This window comes from Elephantulus edwardii, unplaced genomic scaffold (assembly GCF_000299155.1).
Source record: "Elephantulus edwardii isolate Elephantulus edwardi_28Jun2011 unplaced genomic scaffold, EleEdw1.0 scaffold00576, whole genome shotgun sequence".
Taxonomy (NCBI): domain Eukaryota; kingdom Metazoa; phylum Chordata; class Mammalia; order Macroscelidea; family Macroscelididae; genus Elephantulus; species Elephantulus edwardii.
The window spans coordinates 58,300-78,665 of NW_006400326.1; the positions used below are offsets into that span (position 1 = coordinate 58,300).

General features: G+C 39.9%; 1 pseudogene; it reads left to right on the top strand.

Annotated features, from left to right (window-relative positions):
- LOC102848811 overlaps nt 1-8,841 on the top strand; it is a 33,750-nt pseudogene extending 24,909 nt beyond the window's left edge.
- The last annotated feature ends 11,525 nt before the right edge of the window (nt 8,842-20,366 follow it).

Genomic DNA, 20,366 nt, shown 5'->3' on the forward strand with positions numbered 1-20,366 from the left:
AAATATAGATCTCTTCCAGTCAGTTGGCCAAGTGGTTGTTCTCCAGATTTCTTGGCACAACTTGGTGAGCACGTCCAGCGCAGCATCTGTTAGCTGAAATACCCCAATTGGTATACCTTCTATTCCTGGGGCCTTGTTTTTTGCTATTTCCTTCCAAGCACCTTGAACTTCTTCCTTCATCACCATAGGCTCTTGCTCATATTTTATTTCATTAAATTCTTCTGTCTCTGCCAGTTCCTTTTGATACAGTGACTCCGTATATTCTTTCCATCTTCATTTAATACTTCCTGGATCATTTAATATTCTGCCCAACGCATCCTTGATTATAGCAACTCGAGGTTTGAATTTGTTCTTCAGTTCCTTGAGCCTAAGTAATGCTGAGCGTGTTCGGCCCTTTTGATTTTCCGACTCCAGCTCTTTGCACATTTAATTGTCATATTTTGCTTTGTCATCCTGTGCTGCCTTTTGGAATCTTTTGTTCAGCTCGTTAGTATCTTGAATTCTTCCTTGTACTTCGGCTTCTCTGAGCTCCAGTGCAATCATCAGTGTTTCTTCTGACATCCATTTTGGGTTTTATTAACCTAGATTTTTGACACAGAACACAGAGAGACTTCTCAAGTAAGTATTTTGAAAATGTTTTCAATATAATTCTTTTCATAAACAAGGAGGCGCTCTCGTGGCATAGTGGTAAGGAAATGAACTGTGAACTCAAGGATGGACATGGAGTTTGAATCCACCAGTTGCTCTATGGGAGAAAGAAGGGAAGTCTCCTCCCATGCAGCTTATTGCCTCTGAAAATTCATTAGAGTGTCAGTTACGGGTCAGTTCCAACTTCGATGTAAAGAACAACAACAACAGCAATAACTACAATAAATAATAAATAAATAAATTTATAAAATTAATTATAGGAGTGGAAGACATAAATGTTTTCAGCAAATATATTTTACTGTATTAATTAAAAACTCTTATGTTATTTGGCCTTTTAAGATAATTTTTAAAAAATATGATGCCTAATTTACATGAAAATGACTAGTTAATTCCTTGGTGTGAATATTACGTTCTAAGGAAAGGCTGATTGTCATCCACTGTTTTGGACTTAAATTACAAAAAAAGGAAGAAATGTCAACCTCCACCTTTCTAATTTCACGTTTATCTAAAACAATTCTGTAAAGTTACTGGGGGCAGGGTGGTTTTACATTAAAAATGTTTGCTTTCTTTCTTTAACTATGGATTCTACTTCACATGATTACTTTCTTGGTTTCGGCAATATGTTTTCCTGGATGTTGAAGGTGCTTAAAATCTAGGTTTTAGGAAAAATATAAAATCTTTATAACACCTTTACGTGTTTTTGTCTGTTTGTTATTGGCAATAATGATTGAAATATTAATTTATAGTAGGATTACTATCTGTCTTAATTTTCAGATAAGTGATATAGAGAGAAATGACCGAACATGAGAAAGGAATTTTGTTATATTTATTATTTTTCTTTTCTCTTTGGTGAACTATCTATCTCGATAAACAGTGACTTCCTAGAAATTCCTATTTATTTCAATTTGATAGTGGTAATTTAATTTTTATTTATGTACTTTTTCTTCCTGTACTGGTTAGAAATACATTCACAATCATCTCGAGACTACTTCTTTTAGTTAGCACTATTCACATAATATACCATGTCTGACATAGAACACAGTTACTGGTAAGTTTATTGTGTGTTGATGTTTGCTGTATACCCACTTTTCATTAATAGCCACATCTTTTAACCCTATGATGCTAAATACTTTCTATTATTAGCATATTTACCTTCCTATATTACTCATGCGACTCGACGGCACTTAACAATAACGTCAACATAGAGAGAGATCAGTTGGCCCAGTGGACAGAAAGCGGTGCTACCAAGCCAAAGGTGGGTGAGACTTTTAATCCACAGCCCTCGGGCCTGTCTTTCATTGTTTTTGTTCAAACATTCCTCTAGGCCATATAGCCCTGGTGTGTCCACTTGCCGTACAGCGGTAAGTTGTGGTTGCTGTGAGGCTGAACACTGTGACACTGATGTGTCAAATGCGTTAATGGTTGGTTACCCAATGCGGACAGTGTGGGGTGGAGCTGCCCGATTAAAACAAGCTTGGAAGCAGGAGTGGCATCCATTTCGGTAATAGCTTGCCTCCGGAAACCCTATGAACCTGGAAAGAGGATGAAAGACACACAAGCGTTGAGGACTTTCCTTCACAGGGTCGCTATGAATTGCCTGCGACTCAACGGCACTTAACAACAACCAGAACATATTACTCATGGCTTTTTGCTGCTTTAGGATGGCAATCCTGATGGGCAAGTAAAGGGAAGTTTTTGGGGTTGTGCTTTTTTTGAGGTCATGTTTGATGTGTATTATTGCTTCCCCCGCCCCCCCCCACCCCCAAGAGTAGGTGTCCTTGAGCCTTTGCCTAGGGTGGAAGTCTGCTCAAAGGTGTGGCATTAAAACCTCACAGTTTTAAAATTTATTAATTTTTGAGTGAATATTCCTTGAATGACACAGCAGCAATCTTTTGTCTATTTGCTGAACTGAACAACTTGGTGTTGCTGTGATGCTGAACACTGTTCCACAGTCTTGTCAAATACCATAATGGTTACCCATTATGTACAGTGTTTGGATGACCTTCCAGATTGATTTATGCTGGGAGAGCAGGAGTGGCATCCACGTCGTAAACTATAGATACATCTGGAAACTCTACAAACTCTCTAAACTCTATAAATGTACAGAAATGATGTTAGTTCTAGGACAGAGTTCTGTACAGAAATGAATGTTAGTTCTAGAACAGAGTTTAGGTCTTTTTTGCAAAACTTACTCTCAGTTGTACTCGACTTGACGACATTTAACCACTGCTAAGCGAAACTAGTGCTGTTATATCTGGAGGAACACTCTTTCACTTTGTACAACACTCTTTGTCAATGTCAAATATGAAGTAACCTAGGTTGCTGTGATGCTGAACCTTGTTTCATTGGGGTATCAAATACCAGAATAGTTTCCCAATGTGGACAGAGTTTGGTGGAGATCCCAGTTGTAAAACAGGTTTGGAAGAAGGAGTGGCATCCACTTCCTAAACCACATGCCTCTGGAAACTCTATGAACTTGGAGAAATGACAATGGTTATGGAAAGGCATTAGGTCTTTTGTTCACAGAGTCACTATGAGTCGCGCCCGACTCAATGGCAATCAACAACAACAACATTACTCATATGCAAATTCAAGATGAAGCTAAAGAAAATTATATAAAATCTGCAGCAACCAGAATTTGACCTTGAGTCAAATTCCTGAATTTTAAAACCATCTCAGGAACAAATTTGAGGCCTTGAATAGTAATGAGCAAACACCACACGAGCTTTAGGAGGATATCAAGAATATCATCCATGAAAAATGCAAAAGGTCATTAGAAAGAGAGAGGAGGAAGAAAAGATGAAGAAGGATGTCAGATGAGATTCTAAATATTGCACTAGAGCATGGAGAAGTCAAAGCAAAGGGAAGAAATCAAGAAGTTAAGGAGCTGAACAGAAGATTTCAAAGAGCAGTGAAGAAAGACAAATTAAAGCATTATAATGAAATGTGCAAAGACCTGGAGTTGAACTATCAAAAGGGCCGGATTCTTGGCATTTCTTAAGCTGAAGGAACTGAAGAACAAATTTCAAGCTTCAAGTTGCAATACTTAAGGATGCTTTGGGTGGAATATTAAATGATACAGGAAGCATTAAACGAAGATGGAAGGAATATACAGAGTCACTGTACCAAAAGGAATTGGCTGACACAGAAGAATTTCATGAAACAATATATGAGCAAAAAATCTGTGGTGATGGAGGAAGAAGTTCAAGCTGATCTGAACAAATTGTGGGGGGTGGTGTGTGTGGAAAGGCCCAGGAATTGACAGCATACCAATTGACATATTTCGACAAACAAACACTGCCCTGGATATGCTCACCAAGTTGTGCAAGAAATCTAGACGACAACCACCTGGCCAGCTGACTGAAAGAGATCCATATTGATTCCCATTCCAAAGAAAAGTGATCTGACAGAGGGTGGAAATCATCAAGCCATATTAGTAATGTCACATGAAGCAAGCAAGATCCTGCTAAAAATTATCCAAAACCGACTGGAACAGCGCATCAACAGAGAACTACCAGAAGTGCAGTCTGGGTTTAGAAGAGGCCATGGTACAAGGGATAATATAGCTAATATTAGATGGATCTTGGCTGAAAGCAGAGTATCAGAGGAATGTCTGTCTGTGCTTCCTTGACTGTGCAAAGGCATAACAAACTGTGGCTAACTCTGAGAAGAATAGGAATCCCAGAACACTTGATAGTGCTTATGTGAAACCTCTACTTGGACCAGGAGGCTGTTGTCCTAACAGACCAAGGAAACACTGAATGGTTCAAAATCAAGAAAGGCATATGCCAGGATCACTTAGATGTCCCACTAGGTGCCTTTAGCCTTTTGAACTCAGCATGATGACAGAAATTATCTCTAGGTATTGTCTAATGTCAGAGATGTGTCTGATCTCCATACCTTTTCGATGTCTATGTGGGACAGATCATCCGGGAGGAATGTGGATGTCTATGTGGGACAGCTCATCCGGGAGGAATGTGGAATCAGAATTAGAGGAAAACTCATCAACAGCCTACCATATGCAGATGACGGAACCTTGCTTACTGAAAGTGAGGAGGACCTGAAGAGCTTACTATAGAAGGTTGAGGACTGCAGCCTTCAATATGACTTGAAGCTCAACATCAAGGAAACAGATTCTCAGCAATGGGCACATTGGCAGCACCATGATAGATGCTGAAGATATTGAGATTGTTAACAGATTCAGCTTTGCTTGTCTCCACAATCAGCACTCTTGGTACCCTTGGTACCAGCAGCTGGGAAATAAAAGACAAATTGCACTGAAAATGTCCGCTGTCAGGGATCTCTCCAGAGTACTGAAGAACAATGATGTCAGTCTGGAGACTAAGGCATGCCTGATCCAGGCCGTAATCTTTGTGTACTTGGTATGTGTCAGAAAGCTGGACAATGACTAGGGATGATAGACTTGATGCCTTTGAGCTATGGTGCTGAAGAAGAGCATTGAAGATACTATGGACTGCTAGGAGAACAAACAGGTTTGTCCTTGTTGTTCTGTACTGTCTATTCACCTGTGACTCATAGTGACCCTCCGTACAACAGCTCTGAAGCCTGCCCTGCCCTGAGCCAGTCTCACTGATTCCTCATTGCCCCAGTTCTAATATACTTCAATTCTAAGAAACATCATAAGAGACAAAATTTGTATTGTGGAGAAAGAAAGGCCAAGAAGAAGGTAGTTTCTAGCTTAGAGAACGATATCTGGGACATACTCTTGCATTCTTCTTCATGCCTGTGGCCAGCTGGAAGCACTAGCAGATAACAGAGATTATAATGACCACCACCATTCAGCCATCACTGAAGCTGGATTTATAGTACCTTGTAGGGAATTGTTACTGGAGGTTTTCTGACGAGAATGTATCAGACTCACTGATTCCTCTCCACTTTCTTGTTTCCTACAGAAAATTTCCCCCATCAATCTCTGCTGGGAAATCCACATTCTCTGCAATTATCTCTTTGCCTGTGATGAGTAATGCAGCTCCCTTCATAGGAAGCGTCTCTAACTTCTCAAGGGTCTCTGCTCCAGCTATTAGCTCAGAGTGGTTACTGCTATAAGCTCTTAGGACCTCTTTCCCTCCACTCCTAGGCAGTGCCTACCTTTACCAACCTTCCAGCACAACTGTGCTGCCTACTGTTTGGGGCCAGGGCTCTATTCCCACTACACCTGACTCTTACCACAGGAAGCACTGAAAAGAAGTCATCCTTATTCAAGGACTCTACTGTCACTGTCATTCACCAAGATACAGCTACATCTTCCATCCTGATGACAGACAATGCAATATGACAAAACTACAGACACCGATACCATTGCCCCTCTGTATCCAGCACTACATGCTAGCCTTATCCAGGGGACACCAAATCAGGGACATAGCTTATCAACTCTACCCCAGGAAGGGAGCCAGGTATATTACTAAAATCAGGGCACACTGAGGCCCCTGCTCTCTAGAAAGGTTGGTTCTTGCCTGCAAATCTATGGCTCTGAGTCATAGCACAGGAGGTAGGGTTCATGCCCCACAACCAAAAATGGTAATGGTGCTAAATTAGACTCAGCCTTCAAATGCCCTGTTGGCAGCCTCTGCCTCTGGAATTTACTACGCCAACTCCGATCAACCCATCTCAGAAGCATAGTTCAAGGTAAGTATATAAAGTGCAGAAGGAGAGAAGGAGGGTCAGATCTGAGTCTGGGGAGTGTTAAGTTCATGAAGTTGTAGAACTTAGTTCTAAGACCTTCAACACTACCCTCAGTCTATGGTTTAAAATGTTTCCAGCCTCCATGTAATACCTGGTCCAGGAGGGACAATGCATGGTCCATTTTGTTGCATGTAATAAAACCTTAAGTGTCTATCAAGGGACATCATTGGTTCTTTTTCTCTAGCTAACCAGTTGCCTGCCACCACCACCAGATTGTCATTAACACTCTTCTCTGGCCTTGCCTGGTCCATAGAGATTGACACTTCTAACCCAAAGGCTTTGCATCTTTCATAGATCATAGCCATCATTGGTTCTGATGGTGGGAGAAGATTGTCAATGGTCTTTCAGGAAACTTACTGCCTCAGAAACTCAACGGAGAGTCAGATAAATTGGTTTCAACTCAAAGGCAATGAGTTTGGCTTTAAATCTGGCACACTTCAGTCTTTAAAATGATATCATTGCTCTTTAGCACTTTAGAGAGGTGCTTGACATCTGATTTACTCAATACAGCATGTTTTATTGACTGCTGTTACCAAAGATACTGATTGTGGATCCAAGCAAAATGAAATTGCTAACTTCTAGTCCCCCCCACCTCCCGCCATCTATCATCATGTTGCTTATTAGCCACTGGCGAGAATTTTTGTTTTCTTGATATTGTAATGTCATCTATACACAAGACTGTAATCTTTAATCTTGTACGTCAAGTGTCTCAAGTCTTCTTTACTTTCAACAAGGAATGCTACATAATATGCATAACATAGGTTGTTAATAAGTCTTTCTCTGATCCTGATACCACAAGCTTATTCATAAAGTCCAGCTTCTTGGATGAATACCTTAAAAAAAAATCTGATCTTTAGAATTTTTGAATAGTACTTCCTAATTCTTATTGTTTAGCTTTTCCTCATTTCCTTTTACATCATTTAACTAATGATTTAAAATCTTAGGTTCAAGAACAAATTATTTGTGAGTGACATAAGTCAGTTACACAAAGGAAATGATGAGACTCATAAAAAAAAACCTAAGTGAAGGTTTACATACAAACCTAAGTGAAGGTTTACATACAAAATCAATCTTGGAGGCTTAACAAGGATGAGAATGGATGGTGAGGGTAGCAAAAAAATAAAAAGTAATTAAAAGAACCCAATTATGATAGAAAAATTTCTGAAAAAAAATCCCTAAAAAGTTTTGAAAAATATTTCTCACACATACTATGTCCAATGCAACCGTGTATAGACTTTGTATTTGCTTCCATAACTGAATGGAGCTATCTTCTAATCCTTGTCTTTAGTCAAGAACATGAAGTCTTCCTATTCACTCAAAAGAATGGGAGGGGGAACCCTATATGAGAATTGCTGGCTTTATAAAACATTTAATCGTCTCTTAAAAAACCATTTAATATTCTTAATCTACTTTTATACTATTTCTAGGATTTTTAACACCCTAGGAAATACAAAGAAACTAAGGCACATGACATCAAGGGTCAGAACTAGAATAACAGCCTCCAGGGCCCTGTCCATGATCCTTAAGAAGAGTTTGTACAAATGCTTGCTTACCATTGGGAAAGGCACCTGACTGCTCTGCTGGTGTGTAGGAGGGGCATCTCACTTACCAGGGACTGACTGACTCCTTCCTTGATTCTTTTGTAGTGATGAAAACTTGACTGGGGATGGAGACTTCTGGAGATAACAACCTCCTAACCAGATATTTTGTCTGACACAAACACCAGAATACCCAAAGTCCTGCAGCACAAACGTTTAGTTACTTAAAAGTCATCCACCAAATGAGGTTGGGGACATTCCACTGATAACCCCAGGTTAGACTTCTAGTCATCTCATTACACTACCTCCAGCTCCAAGCTGGGAACAAACAGAGGATAAAAATCCTGATGAAGGAAAAAACAAGCTTCCCAAACCTCTGGATGCCTACCCGATGCCAACAGAAAACAAACAACCTTCACCAATCCCATTAGAAACCTCTGATATTCACCAGCTTCTGTCTTGTGTCCATCTTCTTAATCAGCCTGGTGCTGAAAACACCAAAGTAAATAAGACCAGCTTTATTGCTGAAGCCCAAGGGGCACTTGAAAATTAGCAATTGCTTTGCAGCTATCACTTGGTAGAGGACAAGCATGTTCCTCAGGTTCTCATCTCCTAGGAAGACCCTGATAATGCCAAAGGCCTGGAGCTGATCAAAGCCAAAGACAACAAACGAATACATTTGGATCTGGTGCAGGAAAATTCAAGCCTGATAAAGACTTCCTGTGATCAAGTCAGGAAGGAAAAACACAAAGCTGCTGAATTTACCACTGGTGCACTAGAGGCCAATATCCAAGTAAAGATTTCAGAGGAAGAAGTGGCTCTTTGCAATGCAGAGACCAGTGACAAAGCACCTATCAATACAGCTAAGCATTTCACCTACAAAACTCAGACAAATGTATCAGCCAGGATCAACCAAACTAAGAGTCACACAGAGAAAGCCAAAAGGAATTGAGAAAACAATTCCAAGAAAGCTGGAGACAGTAAGCAGCCAGGGAACCAAGTTCTAGAAGAGAACCCCAGAATCCCCAAGAGGAAGAAAATGCAGCCTGATTTTGGCCTGGAGACTTTTAAGATGCCTTGGAGGTGCCTAGGTATGCACATACTGGAGTCTGTGTTGGTCTTCCACTCTAGGGAAGATGAGTGATAACAAAGTTGGGCTCCTTTACTCCTGGACCCTGGGAAACTCAAGCAACACCAAAGACCCCCGGCCAGTCCCAGCTATCAAACCATGGCTGAACATCCAACCTGAGAGCACAGGGCCTGAGAAAACCCAAGTCAAAGCCCTGAAACCTCATGGTCGTGCTGTGAAACATCTATCTCTTTCTCAGGATAAGCTGTCACCCCCTGGAAAGGACAAGTTGATACCTTTGCTTATTCCCATCTTGGACAAGCCTCAAGTGAGACCTGTTCCTAACAGGCCACAGTCTCTGGCTTCACATCAACTTCTGGGACCGTTTCTAGAACTCAGCTCAGCCAATTACTGGCAATGTGTCCCAGCCATCTCCTGCCAATGTATCTGGGACAGGTCCTGCTAGACCAAACCTGCCAGTTTTTGTGAACCCAGCCTGACCAGCTGTGACCAACCCTGCTCAGCCCAGTGTCATCCAGTCTCCTCTTCCTAAGCCAGCACTACCCAATAGCATTTCACATTGCTTTTCAGTGAAAGTCTGTTGCCACCGTTCAGAGCAAGCTGCATCCCCCACCTAAGCCTCAAACCAAATTTCTAGTCAAAGACTTCAGCTTACAACTGATTCTGTGGAGGAAACCCAACATCCCCGAGCCAGTAATGTCCAAGCCCTTCTCCAGGAAGCAGAGACCATGAAGAAGCAGGCTCAGCAGGAGGTTGAGAAAGTTGCCAAATACACCTCTCGGGGCAACGTGCAGTTTTTCATACAGAGCGAGAAAGATGTGGACATTGCTCGATATTACGGCTATGTGATATGGTTGGAGTATCTAGTAATTTTTCCTGTCTCTTTGAATACTGACCATCAACTATTCATATGCAAGTTCTAACTAAAGCTAAAGAAGGTCAAATGATATCCAAAGGAATAAGAATATGATCTTAAGCCTGTCCTCCCTGAACTCTAAAACAAACTCAAGAACACGTTTGAGGCCTTAGACACTAATGAACGAAAACCAGATGAGTGTGGGAAGATATCAAGAACATCGTCCATGAAGAATGCAGAAGGTCTTTACAAAGAAGGCAGAGGAGGAAAAGACCAAAATGGATGTCAGGTGAGACTCTAAATATTCACTAGAGCACTGAGAAGCCAAAGCAAAGGGAGGAAATCAAAGAGTTAAGGAGCTGAATAGCAGATTTCAAAAGGCAGCTTGGGAAGACAAGGCTAATTATTATAATGAAATGTACAAGAACCTGGAGTCAGAAAATAAAAAGTGCCAAAATCACTCAGGATTTCTTAAGCTGAAGGAAATCAAGAACAATTTCAAGCTGCAAGTTGCAATGCTTAAGGATGCTATGGGCAGAATATCGAATGATTCAGGAAGCATTAAAGAAGATGGAAGGAATATACAGTCACTGTACCAAAAAGAATTGGCTGACACAGAAGACTTTTTAAAAAACAAACAACAAAAAAAAAACCAACCAACCCAACATATGATCAAGAGACAATAGTGACGAAGGAGTAAGCACAGGCTGCTCTGAAGGACTTGGCAAAAAAAAAAAAAAAAAAAAAGAGCCACAGGAACTGATGACATAATGACCAATTGATATAGTTCCATAAACAGTTACTTTCCTGGATACTTTCATCAAGTTGTGTCAAGAAATCTGGAAGACAACTACCTGGCCAACTGACAGGAAGAAATCCATATTTATTTCCATTCCAAAAAAAGATGGCCTGACAAAGTGTGGAAATTATTGTATAATATCAGTCATATCATAGGCAAGCAGAATTCTTTTCAAGGTTATCCAGAAACCACTGGAACAGTACATTGACAGAGAACTACCAGAAATACAAGCTGGACTTAGAAGAAGCTGTAGCACTAGAGACATTACTGCCAATGCCAAATGGATCTTGGCAGAAAGTAAAGAGTACCAGAGGATTGTTTGTGTGTCATTGACTATGCAAAGGCATTTGACTGGATCACAAAAAATTGTGGCTAATCTTGAGGAAAATGGGAATCCTAGAACACTTGCTTGTGCTTATGCAAAACCTATATTTGACCAGGAAGCAGTCCTCAGAACAAAACAAGGAAATAGCATGGTTCAAAATCAGGAAAAGAGTTTATTAGAGATGTATCCTGTCTCCATACATTTTCAATCTATATGCAGATCAGATCATTAGAGAAGCTAGGTTTTATGAGGAGGAAAGTAACATCAGGATTGGAGGAAGACTCATCAACGACCTACATTATGCAGATGACGCATCCTTTCTTGCTGAAACTGAGGAGGATCTGAAACACTTGCTGCCACAGGTCAAGGATTTCAGTCTTTAATATGGATTGAAGTTCAACATCAAGAAGAAACAGATTCTCACCACTGGGCCAATTGGCAGCACCGTGATAGAAGGAGAAGAGATTGAGGTTGTTAACAATTATAGCTTGCTCTGCTCCACACTCTTGGCATCAGCAGTAAGCAAATCAAAAGATTTTTGCGTTGGGAAAATCTGTGATCAGGGACCTCTCCAGCGTACTAAAAATCAATGATGCCAGTCTAGAAATTGAGGTATCCATTCCATGATCATGGCAATTGCTTGCTATGTATTGGAGACCTGGACAATGAGTAGGGGTGATAGACCAAGAATCAATGCCTTAAAGCTGTGGTGCTACAGAGGAATCTTGACCTTACCATGGACTACCAAGAGAACAGGTAGGTCTGTTTTGGAGAGGTTGAAACCAAGTTTATCCTTGGAGGCTAGGATTTTGAAAGTCCATCTCACATACTTTGGACATGGCCAGGAGTAGCTGATCCTTTGAGAAGAACACCATGCTTGGAAGGGTTGGAGGGAACAGCACAGAAGAGGAAGATCCCAGATGAGATGAATCGATGCAATAACTGGGGAAATGGGGGGGGGGGGGTTGAAGGTTGGTGTGTTGGATTCAGTGAGACTGGCTCAGGACAGGGCAGGCTTCAGTAATGCTATATATAGGATCTCTGTGGGTTGCAGGTGACTTGATGGCACCTAACAACAATTATATATATATATATATCTTGAGAGAGAGATAGAGAACTTTAATTTTCCTTATTTTAAAAATTTAATAAAGAAAACAATTGAATTACTTAGTGAATGAGAACAGATATTGTCTTTTATGATTGTTTTTCTTTAGAGAGGGTAGAATCAAAGGATGCATTAAAGGAAGAGAAATTTGGATGGGATAATGGCGAAAATGATTAGAACTGAGGAAAGAATAAAGAATTGATTCTTATGTTATGCAAGACAAAAAGTGAAAGATTTTATGAGCTGAGATTAAAGTGAAGAAAACAAAATTTGAGTAGAATTGAAGATGACAGAAGATGCTTCTAGGTTAACTGGCAGAGTTACACAAGTCTTGCATGGAGACTGTTCTTCTGTTTACTTGGACTCTTAGACAGGTATACAAGAATATTAAGGACACACTGCCGACAGGTTCTGGTTGCTTTGCACATGTATAGTGTAGGTGGTTGGTAAAAGTGAATGCAAACAAGAGTGCTTCCCACTAGCAAGGATGGTGAAGCTTCGTCTCACACACTTTGGGCATATTGCTAGGAGAGGCTCTTCCTTGGAGAGGGAGAGATGGTGAAAGAGAAGAAAACCTTTAATCATATGGACTGACACAGTGACTATACAAAAGGCTCAATAGTGTCAAAGATTGTGAGGTTGGCAAAGGATAGGACAGGGTTCAGGTCTGTTGTTCACAGAGTTACTACGAGGAGGACCTGAACTATAAGGTAACATTCATTCAGCACCTCTGCTGGGAGCCTTTAGACATGCTACTTCCATTAACCTTCCCAATAACAGCATGGCCTGTGTCACTGCACCAAGTTATCAGTGAGATTTAGCAATGGCCTCAGGTCATTGAAGTCACTGCTTTCGAAGTCCAGTGTTTGCAAACCAACGAGGCTTTCAGAGCACATCATCAAGTCAAGGTTGGGCAACAGATGGTCACACAGAGGACTAAGTACTGTACTGAAGGCTCAGCATTATTCTTTTCCACCACACAGTCATCCATAGATTTCTGACCACTGACATAAACAAAAATTGGCTCCAAACTTCCATTTCTCTAAATGAGGGAGGTGGACATTCATGTACATTGAGTCTGGAGAAGGGAAGAGAGAGGGCAGGGCACATTTGTCCACGGGTCCCAAGGTGCTGCATGGAGGGCACCAAGAGCAGTAAGAATGGACATGGGAGGGTGGAGGTCATGGAGAAGTGGGAAGATGGGGCTGTGTGCTGTCACCAGGGGACAATTAGCAATTTACATAGAATGGTTTCCTAAAAAAAGTACATTCAAGAAAATTCACAATTTGACAGTGCCTGTTTAATGACATTTACTGTATTCACGAGAATAGTGCAGTCATCTCTGCTCTCCAAATTCATCATGCCAAAAATTCACCTGTATACCTGGCTTAGGGTTAAGAAACTGTGGTGCATGACCCCAAAGCCACATGGTTCAAATCCACCAGATGCTCTGATGGAGAAGAATGGGCAACCTCCTCCTATGTAATTTACTGCCTCTGAAACCCACTGGCATGTCAGCTATGAGTCAGTTCTCACAACCATTCTCATTTCCCATTCTTTTCTCCACTTAGCCCCTGATAACCAATTATCCAGTTTTCTGTCTCTATAGCAGGAGTACTGTCGTGGATATGCTCACTAAATTGTGCCAAGAAATCTGGAGGACAGCCAGCTGGCCAACTGCCTGGAAAAGATCTATATTGTTCCCATTCCAAAGTAAGGTGACCCAACAGAGTGTGGAAATTATCAAACAATATTATTAATATCGCATACAAGCAAGATTCTGCTAAAAATTATCCAAAAATGTTTGGAATAATATGTCGACAGAGAACTGCCAGATGTTCAGGCTGGATTTAGAAGGTCGTGGTACTAGGGATATTATAACTAATGTTAGATGGATCTTGGCAGACAACATAGAATACCAGAAGAATGTCTATCTGTGCTTCTTTGACTATGCAAAGGCTTTTGACTGTGTGGATCACAAGCTATGGCTGACTCTGAGAAGAATGGGAATCCCAGAACATTTGATTGTGCTAATGCGAAACCTATACTTGGACCAAGACACAGTCGTCAGAACAGAGTAAGGAGACACTACATGCTTCAAAATCAAGAAGGGGGTCTGTCAGGGATGTATTTTGTCTCAATACCTTTTCAATCTGTATGCAGAACAGATCATCCGAGACACTGGGCTGAACGAGGAGGAACGTGGCATCAGGATTGATGGAAGAGTCATCAACAACCTGCCTTATGCAGATGACACAACCCTGCTTGCTGAAACTGAGGAGGACCTGGAGTGCTTGCTGCAGAATGTCATGGACTGCAGCCTCCAATATAGATTCAAGCTCAACATCAAGAAAACAAAGATTCTCACCACTGGGCCAATGGGCAGCATCAGTATGGATGGTGAAGAGACTGAGATAGTTAACAGTTTTAGTTTACTTGGTTCCACAGTCAACACTCTTGGTAACAGCAGCCAGGAAATCAAGAGATGAATTGCATTGGGAAAGTCAGCTTTAAGGAACCTCTCGAGAGTACTGAAGAGCAATGACATCAGCCTGGAAACTAAGGTATGCCTGATCCGGTCTATAGTCTTTACAATTACATCGGAGAGTTGGACAGTGAATAGGGATGATAGAAAGAGAATTGATGCTTTTGATCTGTGGTGCTGGAGAAGAGTGTTGAATAGACCATGGGCTGCTAGGAGAACAAGCAGGTTTGTCCTGGAGAAGCCGGAATGCTCCTTGGAGTCAAGGATTCTGAAGCTTTGACCATCAGAAATGTATGCAAGTGTGATTTGCCAAAACAGCATATTCTTTAGTATGGAAGCCCTGGAATGACAGAGTGAGCTGGCATTCCCCTTCGTTCACACGTGGTTCACTGTAAAACATGCGGTTTACTACTTCTGAATACAAGCGTACAGGCATCAACTGCAGCTGCACATTCATATTACACAGAATTTCTAACACGACACATTGTTTCCTTCAGAGGAACACTGCAATTCATTACAACAGTGAAGTTTAAAACTTGTGCAATTGTGTTTTCACAGAAGAATTCATTCTTTGTAATGGAAGCACTGCAATACAAAACACATTAGCTACAATATGTGTTTCAATAAGGAAAGAAAGTCTTAGTACTTGGAAACACTAGTGTGTGTCACTAAAGGGTAGTTGAAATTTTGTATTACAAGGGATTTCCAATAATCTGTGTTGTTTCTTGGATAGAAACATAGCAATTCAGGACCAAAGTTCACTTAAAAACTTATGCAATATTGTGTTCCCAAAAGCACATACAGATTATTATGGAGGAACTGGAATGGCACACAAAGTTGTAAATCACATTTCCTGCAACCTGCATTTCAGTGAACAATGTACCATTTTCTCTTGAAATTTTCTGCTGTGTAAGAATGAAGTGCAGTGGAAAATTCGTACCATAGGTGATTTACAATACTGCTTCTCCCTTCTTTCCTAGAATTTTGCATCACAAGGAATTTCCAAAAATCTGCATTGTTTCTCCTCCTTTCTTTCCTAGAAATACTGCAACTCAGGAGGAAGCTCCATTTCAAAACTCCAGCCACACTGATGTCACCAAAGAACATTTGTCCTTCTACTTGGAAATACTGATTTGTAGCAGAGAGCTGCAATGTAGAATTTGTAGGAAGAGGGCTTTCCTAGAGAAAATGTCATTTGTGATATGGATACATTTCTTTTTGCAGTAGATGGCTGTATTCCCACTTGGTAGAACACAGGTTTTCTTCAAAAAACTATTCTTTCTGATATGGAATTCTACAATATGAGAGAACTGTCAGAATCATGTGCAAGTGTGAATTTCCAAACAGTGTTATTTTTTATTATTAAACCCTGAAATGACAGAGTGAGCTATCATTCACCTTTGGTGCAAAGTATGGGTCGCTGAAGGATGGGCAGTTTACTACTGCTGAATACGAGTGTTAAGGCAAATTCGTACCACGCAGGATTTCTCACACTATATATTTTCTCCTTCATAGAAACACTGCAATTCATTACAACAGTGAAGTTTAAAACTAGTGCAACTGTGTTTTCATGAAACAATGCATTCTTTGTAAACGAAGCACTGAAAAGCCAGGTAAAGATGTAAGGCCCATTAGCTACACTATGCATTTCACTAAAGAAAGTGAGGCTTAGTACTTGGAAACACTGGTGTGTGTCACCACAATGTAGTTGAAATTTTGTATCACAAAGGATTTTCAATAATTTACATTGTTTCTTGGACAGAAACATAGCAATTCAGGACCAAAGTTCACTTGAAAACTTAAGCAACATTGTGTTCCCAAAAGCACATACAGTGTATTATGGAAGAACTGGAATGGCACAAATTTGGAAATCACCTTTCCTGTAACCTCTGTTTCAATCTACAATGTATCATTTACTAGTGTCATATTCTTCTGTGCAAGAATGAAGTTCAGTTGCAAATTCATACCACACGAAATTTCCAATACTGCTCCTTGTTTCTTTCCTAAAAATAATGCAAGTCAGAAGAAGGAAGCTGCATTTCAAAACGTATGACACACTGATTTCACCAAAATACGTATGTCGTTCTGTATAGAAATACTGGTATATAGTAGAGAGCTGCAATGGGAAATTTGTATGAAGCATGTTTCCCCAAAGAAAGTCATTTTTTATATGGATACATTATTTTTAGCAATAGAAAGTTGCATTTCACACTTTGTACAACACGGGTTTTATATAAAAACCAATTCTTTCGGATAGTGAATATCGCAATACCAATGAACCATCAGAAACATATGCAAGTGCTTTTTTTTCAAAACAGCCTATTCTTTACTATGGAGGCCCTGTTATGACAGAGTGAGCCACCAATCCACTTTGGTGTAATGTGTGGTTCACTGAAGGACATGCAGGTTACTACTGCAGAATACTAGTGTTCAGGCATCAACTGTAGCTGCAAATTCATACCACACGGGGTTTCCAACACTACACATTATTTTCTTCAGAGGAACACTGTAGTTCATTAAAACAGTGAAGTTTAAAACTTGAGCAACTGTGTTTTCACAAAAGAATGAATTCTTTGTAAAAGAAGCAATGCAATGCAAAGCACATTAGCAATATGTTTCACTTAAAAAGGAAGGCTTAGTACTTGGAAACACTCATGTGTGTCACGAAAGTGTAGTGGAAATTGCATATCATAAATGATTTCCAATAATCTGTGTTGTTTCTTGGATAAAAACATAGCAATTCAGGACCAAAGTTCACTTGAAAACTTAAGCAACATTGTGTTCCCAAAAGCACATACAGTGTATTATGGAAGAACTGGAATGGCACACGAAGTTGGGAATCACAATTTCTGCAACCTGCGTTTCACTGAACAGTGTACCATTTACTACTGGAATTTTCTGCTGCTGTAAAAAATGAAGTGCTGTTGAAAATTCATACCATAGGAGATTTCCAATACTCTTTCTCCCCTTTTTCCTAGAAGTACTGCAAATCAGGAGGATGCTACATTTTATTTTCACTGAACAGTGTACCATTTACTACTGGAATTTTCTGCTGCTGTAAAAATGAAGTGCTGTTGAAAATTCATACCATAGGAGATTTCCAATACTCTTTCTCCCCTCCTTTTTCCTAGAAGTACTGCAAATCAGGAGGATGCTACATTTTAAAACTATGTCACACTGATTTCACCAAAGAACATATGTCCTTCTACTTGGAAATACAGGTATGTAGCATAGAGCTGCAATGGAGAATTCGAAAGAAGCAGGTTCCCCCAGAGAAAATGTCATTTCTGGTGTGGATACATTTTTTGTTGTTGTTGTTGTTGTTGTTGTAGAAAGCTGCATTCCCACTTGGTACAACACGGTTTTTCTACAAAAAACTATTCTTTCTGATACAGAATTTTGAATACGAGAGAACTATCAGAAATGTATTTAAGTGGGATTTCCCTAAACAATGTATTCTTTACTATGGAAGCCCTGGAATGGCAGAGTGAGCTGTCATTCATCTTTGGTGCAAAGTGTGTGTCACTGGAAGATGGACAGTTTACTACTGCTGAATATGAGTGTTCAGGCATCAACCGTAGCTGCAAATTCATATTTAGTGATTTACTCATAACAAATATTTTAAAAATATTATTTTGGTTTGCATACAAAATTCATATACATTGTGTTTCACACATTCCTCTATTTCAAATTGTGTTTCATATGATCATTCCCATGCATTGAGTTTTGTAAAATTAATTACCATTGGTCATGCCCACCATTACCCCACTTTTCAGGTCCCCACTGAATTTTTCCTAACTCTATCACCCCATACCTCTCTCTACTATATTCTAGGACTCCATGATTTTCCTCCATCACTACCCTGATACCTCCTCCTCCCTTCCCTTCTCACTTTGGACTTTGGTATACTGGAGTCCAGAGCAAAGGTTGTATAGTGGAGTGGACCTGGGGTTAAGGATTGTAAAACAATGAAAGAATTTTTCTTTTACTTTTCCAAGAGGGTAGTGCACTAGGGGGAAGTGTTGGGAGGAGAGAAAAGTGCAACAATGAATGATTGGAAATCCAAAGTCTCTGTAAATTTTCATTGAAATTAATAATAAATTAAATTTAAAAATTATCATTCCTGTGTGCTGCATAGTATTGCATCATGTGAATGTACCATAATTTCTCAACCCATTCATTTGTTGATGGATATTTGCACTCTTTCCATTTTCTTGCTATTGTGAATAATAGAGCCAGAAAAGCACAACCAAGAGAGGGTAACATCGATTAATGGGATCTCCTAAAGATTAAGTCCCAATATGCATTAAAAACTTTTACCAATAGGGTGAAAAGAAAACGTAGGAAAAACATATGGCAATACCATCTCAGAAAAGGGTCTTATAACCAAAGTTTACAGAGTACTAAAGGGCCTCCACAAGAAAAAGACTGATAACCAAATTCCAAATAGGCAAAAGACATGGAAAGACTTTTCACAAAGGAAGACATTCTGATGGCCAACAGATACAAAGAAATGTTGAAAATCTCTGGCATTGAAAGAGATGCAAATCAAAAGCACAATAAAATGCCATCTCACCCCAGTAGCAATGGTAACATTTGATAGGACAGCAAACAATAAATGTTGGAGAAGATGTGAAGATTGGAACGCTCATAGATTGTTGGTGGAATTATAAAACAGATGCAAGCACTCTGGAAGACACTTTGTCATTTCCTAAAAAAAAAAAAATCTAAACATATAAATTCTATATGATCCACTGATAGGAGTATATCCCTAGGAAAATTTAACTTAGATACAGAGATTTGTACATTGATGTCCTTTGCTTTGTATTCTTGAGCTGTCCTCTGAAATATTCTGTTTAGTTCACTTACCTCAGGATGTCTTCCCCTTGTTTGGCTTCTTTTTGTTCTGATTAGTCTCAGAATCTCTTCTGACATCCATTTATGTTCTCTCAATTTTTCATGCCTTCTATGTTGCTTGAAACTATGCCACCAATATTTCAAATGCTGACATAGTTACCTGTTGTGAACAGGTTTCAGTGCAGTTTCCAGACTAATGCAGTGTAAGGCATGTCGTCTGGTCATCCACATCTGAAATAGCAGGTCTTTGGAAACTCTTTGGATAATTCAAGAACATTGTAGGATATAGTGCCAGGATATAAGCCACTCAAGTTGGAAGCTACTCAAAATGTGACTGGGGAGCTCCTCAGAAGAAACATGGACAATCTCCTCCCTTGATATTTAGTGTGACCCACTGGAGACTTATTGGTCTGTTCCCACTGAAGGACACATAACAGCCAACAGCATCCCATAAGAGTCCTTCTGTTACTGACTTATTGCAGAATAGCTCAAAGTTTTCTAGATACATCCAGTGTTTTGTGCTACATTATTTTGTGTGTGTGTGTTATATTGTTAATGTCTTTGTTCCATCTACTTTACTGCACTGAGTTGATTTTGTTTATGAATTTTCTTATAATTTCCTTCAGTGTTTCAGTGGTTTTAAAGACTTTATTATTCCCCTTTCCTTTTGATGAGGTTTACTGATTTTCTTGCAAGATACTCTGTAAATTATTATTTTATTCCCAAATTCTAAACTCTTTTATCTTGAAATTTTTACTTTCTCTCCATTAAGAAGTTCTGAAACATGTTGTTGTTGTTGTTATGTGCCGTCGAGTCGCCTGCGACTCATAGCGACCCTATGTACAACAGCCCTAAACTCCGCTCTGTCGTGTGCCAATCACACTGTCTCTGACACTCCCATCCCAATTATCCCAGTCACTGAATCAATCCACCTCATAGAGGGCCTTCCTCTCCTGCGCC